We start from the raw sequence: 7,662 nt of genomic DNA on the forward strand, positions 1-7,662 counted from the left end.
ATTCACGCATTTTATATTTGTGCCTTGTCCCCTTTGTGCCATTTTGTGCCACACGTCACTTATTTTTGCTTGTTTTGCCTCTGTGTAATTTTTCACACCGTAACTGTGTGAGGTAAAATTAAACATTGAATAAAGCATTACCTAAGAATGTATTTAATTTACTTTATATATAGCCTATAGTAAATCATACAGTAATTAACAGAAACAAAGGCTTTTAAAACATCACCAGCCTGTGCTAATCTTTTGTGAATTGAGTAACTGAAAAAAATAACCTTTTAGTAATCTTCGAGTGTGTGCGCGCATGCGTGCGTGCGTGTGTGTGGTTTCAGCTGAGCTAGAACATGTTTTGCTCATTTTACTAGAAAAGTGACGACTTTGATATAAAGTGATTACCTTTTTTTGGTCCTCACTTTTTTTCTGGGCTAGGGGTTAGGTTTAGCACTAAGGTGACAACTAGGTTTAGGTCAGGGTTGGGGTTAGGTATATACTGGTAAAGGTTAGGGTCAGGGATAAGCCATAGAAAGGCTTGAAAATGAATGTGTATTGAAGTCAAAGCACGGCCGTCAACTTTGTATTTTAAACAAAGATGTGTGTGTTTAAAATTATAAAATTGAGTCATCTGCAAAAAACAAAGATTAGCCAGTTTTCTCACCTTCATACTATATTTACACCCTGTCCTGTCCTAGTAATTATATGCTTCACTTCGCGTAATCACCATATATGGTAAGGTTGAATATCATTTCTTTAAATACTACTCATAATACAAACTCATAAAAATAGTTGATGTGTGTTTAGGTTGTAGGTTATAGGTTAATAGTTCTGTTTTCTTTAGTGGGGAATCACCTTTTGTCTGGTGTCTGTCTGCCCAGGAATGTAAATAAAAAACAAGCAAACTTTATGTTTCACTTTGCAAATAACTTATTACCTATTATTTTATATAGGGGAAGAAAGTAAAACCAAATGTAACTCTTTTGACATCACAAAAAATGCAAGTATATTTTTCCCTTCTTTTAAACACACTAGAGGAGTCTGACTGTTAACCATACTTCTAAAGTACATTATAATCCTTATAACATAGTCCTTCAGAGCACCAGGGTTATTGCCAAAGGTGGGGAGGTGTTGACATGTTTGAAGCTTCTCCTTTCCTTTGTTGAATGCACATTTAACTAAGTTTTTATGAGGAGGTACAGCTAAGTTTTAGTTTTAATTTAAAGAAGATCCACTTCTTTGGACCAGAGTACTTAAAAATAAACTTCTTAATCAGTCGCTTAGTCTGTATGGCATTAAATTGACCTCTGGTAATAAAGTTATTTTTGACCAAGACATATAATTTAAATCCCATATTGAACATGTTTACATGGTTTCCCTTTTCACCTCCAGAATATTGCCAAAATTAGAAATATTCCATCCAGGAGTGACACTGAAAAACTAGTCCATGCATTTGTTACTTCAAGGCTGGACTATTGTAATTCTTTACTATCAGGAAGTCCACAAAATTCAGTTCAAAGTCTTCAGCTGATCCAAAATGCTGCAGCAAGAGTTCTGATGAAAATCAACAAGAGGGATCATATTTCTCCAATTTTAGCTTCCCTTCATTGGCTTCCTGTTAAATCAAGCATAGAGTTTAAAATTATCCTTCTAACTAATAAAGCCCTTAATAATCAAGCTCCAATATATATCAGAGCTCTGATCACCCCGTATGTTCCTAACAGAGCACTTTGTTCTCAGTCTGCAGCTCAACTGGTGGTTCCTAGAGTCCAGAATGGGAGGCAGATCTTTTAGCTATCAGGCTCCTCTGCTGTAGAACCAACTCCCATTTTTGGTCTGTGAGGCAGACACTAAGCTTAAAACTTTCCTTTTTGACAAAGCTTATACTTAGAGTGGCTTAGGTTACACAGAGCTATCTCTGTAGTTATGCTGCTATAGGCTTAGGCTACTGGAGGACATCAGGGTTCATTTTTCTCACTCCACTGAATTCTACTGTTCTCCAATTTGCATTGTTTGTTGTAATTTCAACTTTAAACTTTTTGTTCTCTTCTCTTCTCTTGTCATTTTTCTCTTCATAGTAGGTACCCTTGGTCTGGTGATCTATTAGCTGTGACATCATCCAGGGGAGGCAGATCATCCGCTTTTACCCTCTAACATAGAAAGCATTCCTGGATCAGTCTGTGCTTATGTGCTTTTTGGTGTCTCTGCTCTGTCTTCTTTAACCCCCAGTCGGTCAAGGCAGATGACCGTTCATACTGAGCCTGGTTCAGCTGGAGGTTTTCCTCCCTGTTAAAGGGGAGTTTTCCTCTCCACTGTCGCTTCTTGCATGCTCATTATGAGGGATTGCTGCAAAGTCATCGACAATGCAGACGACTGTCCCTATGGCTCCTCCTAAGGGAGGGAGCATTCACTCCTAAGGGAGCAATCTGCTTGGTTTCCTTAGATAGAAAACATTTTGACCAATCTATCTGGATGATTTGATTGAATTTGCCTTGACATGACATGTGTTTTGAATTGGCACTATATAAATAAAATTGAATTGAAATTGAAGTGAACTTGTATAAACCCACAGGGATCATCCAAGTTATCTTGTCTTAATAATTTTCTCTCTTTTCCCTCTACATCAGTGATGCAATGCCAAGTCACTTTCCCCCAAGTCTTATTAATCATTTTTTGTTGTTGTTTTTAAAAACTTGTGTTTGACTCAGATCGTGGTTGTAAGGCATTTCCAAGCACAGGCTTTTAATATTCCTTGTGCATCAGCAGCTTGCAAACAGAAGTTAATATCAATAGACGAATTAGCACTTTGCGGCAGCGTTGCTCTACGGCTTTTGTGGGAAGGTTGGATCAGATAGGCAACATAACTTGTTTTGCTTTGCCCTTCCCTGCTGTTATTTATTGCATTCAGCAGAATTTCCAATAACCTCATGGGTATTGGGGAATCTTGGGGAGAATACAAAAGAAGCAATTTTTAAAGTGGTATAAAACAATAAAAAAATAACTACAAAATAATTTCTATACAGTAAATACTTACAGGAATGTTTGGATTTTAGAAGTAAAATTTTATGAGGCCATACGTCATTGATATGGCTGCACTCGTATAGATAAACTCAGATTGCAGGAATACAATTTACCACGAGCCGGTGCATCCAGTGCAGGGGATATAGCTGCAATTATGCTGCCTGCTAAGCTAAGGATTGCGGCGTTTTGTCTGGGAAGCACACATATTAAAGCTGCTCCCCTGCTGTTTTTAAACTGGCATTACTTCAGGGCACAATTTACATTCCTTTTTGTTTATGGCTGTGTCACTGATAGAGAGCTCAAGAGAACATGTAGCACATTTAGGTCATCCCACGCTTATTTCCAAAACGCTGCTTCCTGAGACCTACACACATAGACTGAAATATGTCAGCATTGCATGTGACTCCCACTCTTTGATTATTCATTTATAATTAAACAGAAACAAAATCTAATGCACACATATTGAAGCAACAAACACTATGAAGCGCTTCTTTGTTTTTGTTTTTTTCTTCTTCCTTCCACGAATTATAGGGGCACTTCCCCTTGAAAGGATTCTGCGCAGTGACTGCGTAATTGTGCATTTATCAGACAGCGCACGCACTGCGATCATTAACTCATCAGCAGCGGGGCATCATTAATTGCCACTGCAACTTCTTTGCATCGCTGTGATATGCTGACATATGCTAATGCAATCGGGGGGTCTTCTGGAAGAAAGCCTTAAAGGGGGAACATATCTGTACATTGTTGTGCCGCAGAGTTACAGCACATTACCTTGAAGTCATCATTGGCGGGCTGACATTATAGGATCAACACAATATTCATCTTAATTCAGCAGAGGGAACCACGGAAAGCAGCGAGAGCTCCATCAGCAGGAAGAAGCAGTGCTGTGTTTACAAATTTTAGTACACGCCAGCTTGACGAGTGAGACACCTGTGCATAAACAAATGACACAATGATTGAGGGAAAGACTTCAGCAGGTTTGAAAAATAGATGCTATCAGGCCATTTTAGTGGTATTTTTATGCCTTGCTATAAGTTTGATTCAACATCTGATCCATCACTTTGGCAGCTGTATAAATAACCGCGCACCTAACTTGGAACAGAAAATGCGATGAGTCAGACATGAATGGAGTTCCAGATTTAGCCAAGGCCTTCTGGTTGTGGCAACAATTGATAACTCGCAAGATAAAAAGCACAATCAAGCCAAGACAATTTGCTCATTGGCTCGTGAGTCAGATTTCCAGCTTCTAAAATTAACATTCTGCTTCTTTATTTTCTAAATAAATACAGCCACCGTCATTCTATTAATGTTATTTAATCCCTGGGAAACCCGTTGAGGGAAAACCCTTATTTTTAACTGCGGTGAGGTCCGCTCATTACAATAAAAAATATTCAGCGGTTTGAGGAAAGCCCAGGAAACAGAGTTAAAATAGAGTACAAAAACAAACCAGAACAAGGACAACAGATGAAGTCCATGACAATAAGTAAAGAGTCATTATACGGCTCAGCTTTTCAGCAAACAAGATGCCTAAAAACTTTTTTTACCTGACACTCTCACAATGATGGTGTTGTCAACTGAAGATGTTTCTAGGATATCATAATTAAGATTTCAAGATTTTGGGAAGAAGACAATTTTAACGCAAATTTAACAGTTGAAACATTTAAATCCAGTTCAGAACTAAGTAGCTCTGTTTAAATGGGATCAAATGATAACAGATAGAATGGTGTGCCGAGAGAAGACTGAACATCAGTTTTGTCATCAAAACAACTGAATTAACAATTGTATGCTGAAGATGTAATGTGATAAAATAAATGATAAACAGAATTCGTCTAAGGACAGAACCTTTGGGAACATCCCAGGAAACGTGGAAAAAAGAAGAGCAAACACATCAATTTTACCATACTGTAGTCTATCAGAGAACTGTTTTAATCATTTTCAGCGAAAAAATCTTTGTCCAGACCTGAAGAAACGTGAGTGGTCATATGTGTCCTCAAAATGTACGGTGCTGTGAAAATGTATTTGCCCATACAGATATTTTGTTTGGTTTTGCCTTTTTGTCTTACACATATGTTTCATATCATCAAATATTTTGTAAAAGTCATTTTTATTATTATTTATTATTATTTTATTTACCCATCCATTATCTACACCCGTTTATCCATGCAGGGTTGCCGAGGTGGGAGGTCATCTGGCTAGAGGCGGGGTACAGCCTGGGTAGGTACCCAGTCCATCACAGATTATTTCATTTATCAGGGGTAAAAAGGCTATCTATACCAACCTGGTCCTAAGTTAATTAGAATGCATTTTAATCATATTTAAGTACAGAATTCGACAAAACTAGTACTAGACTTCTGTTTTGTTCTTGGTGGAGCATTTACCCTTCAGATGTGGACTTGCCAAGGTGCCAGCAGAACTGGCACCCTTAAACTTGAAGTAAAATGAAGTAGGTAACTTTTGTATAGATATATACATGTTTGTTAAAATGGTCACTATGTCCTGACAGTAAAACATGAGACAAGTAATCTGTAGGGGAAAAAAAATCAAGCTCCTCTGGCTCCTTGCAGTGATCCTACAGCCATTTGCAGAAAAGCACCACTTCCGGTCAGAAATAACCAATCAGAGCCAGGTGGAATGTGTGGCTTTGATTGGTCGTTAGCAGCGTCAGTCATCCTTTGCACCGCTGCTCAAACGCCTTCCCCCACAAAGCACTACCATCAGTCGAGCTCAAGGCTATGGTAGTGCCAAGGTCAAGTGGCACCTGCTCAGCAAACAAAGACTTTAGGGTAGGGGTCACCAACATGGTGCCCATGGGCACCAGGTAGCCCCCAAGGACCACAAGTGGTGCCCTCAAGCCCATTCAAAAAGTAGCACAACCCTCCAGTGAGCTGCTGGGTTGTGCTAAAATTGTCAAAACCAGTATTAGACTGGTTTTGTCTAATACCAGTCTAATAGAGCAACAGACTACAATATTGTAGTTTGTTGCTCTACTTCTTATAATCAATCATTTAGATAGATTGACAATAATGTCAATATGTAAAGAAAAAAAAGTGCATTGCACATATGTTTATTGGTGAGCGCTGGTAGCCCTTCGTGTGACACAGTACCGATGAAGTAGCTCTCAGTTTAAAAAAAGTTGGTGACCCCCTGCTTTAGGGTACACATTGGAGCAGCACAGCAGGCTTCGCTGTGGAGGGCGGGCTGCAGCACAGCTGAGAGCCAGGGAGAGGGACCTGTAAGGTGGATTTGTAGATCATGACACTACGACCAACACCTTAACTGTAGGTATGATGTTTTTTGTCTGCTTGTTTTTTAGAAAACATATGTTAGTTTCACACGGATATAAAGGGACACAAAACTTTCAAAAAGTCAGTCCAGAGAATACTTTCCCAAAAGTCTTAGGGATCATCAAGAAGTTTTTGGCAAGACATGAATCAGACCTTTGAGTCATTTTCTTTAGTGAGGATTTTCCATCTTGAAACTATCCTAGAGTTCCCAATGTCTCCTATTTGTATTGTTTAATAAAGACTGTTCTTAACTTGGGTAAATGAGGCCTGGAGTCCTAAAGACATTGTTATAAATTTCCTGTGACCTCCTAGATGAGTCTTTGATCTACTCATGGAGTATTTTTCTGATTCTGGCCAGGTTTCAAGTTTTTCTGTTTGGTTGACAAGGAGCCCAAACTCCTTAAATATAGTTTTGTAATGCTTTTTTAGACTCATAGATGTAAGATTTTTTTCTCAGCTGTTCTTGATTTTGTTTGGATTTGGGCATAATGTGTTGACTTTCGACATATCCTAGCCTCCTTCCTGTTTTCAGACAGGCTCTATTCAATTGATTTTTCAAAGTCACCAGTCTGGCAGTAAACAGACTGGGGTGCGACTAGAGAAATTCAACTCAGCCTTCCAACAAACATGAATCATTTTTAAACATGATATTGACATAAAGCCATGTTGGGTTGGCAAATTTTTTTGCCGTAATAAATGTAATTCATTTTGTACGTTGTGTTTTGTGTTTCATCTGGTTGTTTTGTTTCTCGAACCATTATGTGAAACATTAAAGCGTGATGGAAAAGGCAAAACTGAAGAAATCGGGGAGGATACTTTTTTTTAAAACCACTGCATATTCTCCATTTGGCTATAAACAACTACAATAAGCACAGCAAAAGAGCCCTTCCAAAGGGAAAAATAACACAGTAGATGCAGCTCACAGTTGGAGCAACAGACAGAGACGGTGACAAAGAGCAGCAGGTAAACGGGCGTCCTTTAATGCACAAAATCAGATCCTCTCCCAAGTAGTGCACCTTCAAATCTGACACAAGAGGTCAGGCCTCATAAAACAAATGAAACCTTAAAGGTCTATTCAAAAGGCTGAAGACGAGTTGTAATTCCTCCTTTTAACGTTTAAAAAAAGAATTCAGGTGATAAACTATAAAACTAATAAGGACAATCACTCCTCTGTATTAAACTTCCTGACAGCAAACAGCTTCCTCTCCCTCTCTCTTATTTTTCTTTTTTTGTTAAAGCTGCAACTAAACAATATTTTCCTGAGGCACCATATGCCTGTGCCCACTGGAGTACCCCATATGGCTAGTTATGTATAATTGAGGACATCATAAATATAAAATCCTTGCTCTCCTTTGAGGGAGCGGGCATG

Source organism: Fundulus heteroclitus, chromosome 12, assembly GCF_011125445.2.
Source record: "Fundulus heteroclitus isolate FHET01 chromosome 12, MU-UCD_Fhet_4.1, whole genome shotgun sequence".
NCBI lineage: Eukaryota > Metazoa > Chordata > Actinopteri > Cyprinodontiformes > Fundulidae > Fundulus > Fundulus heteroclitus.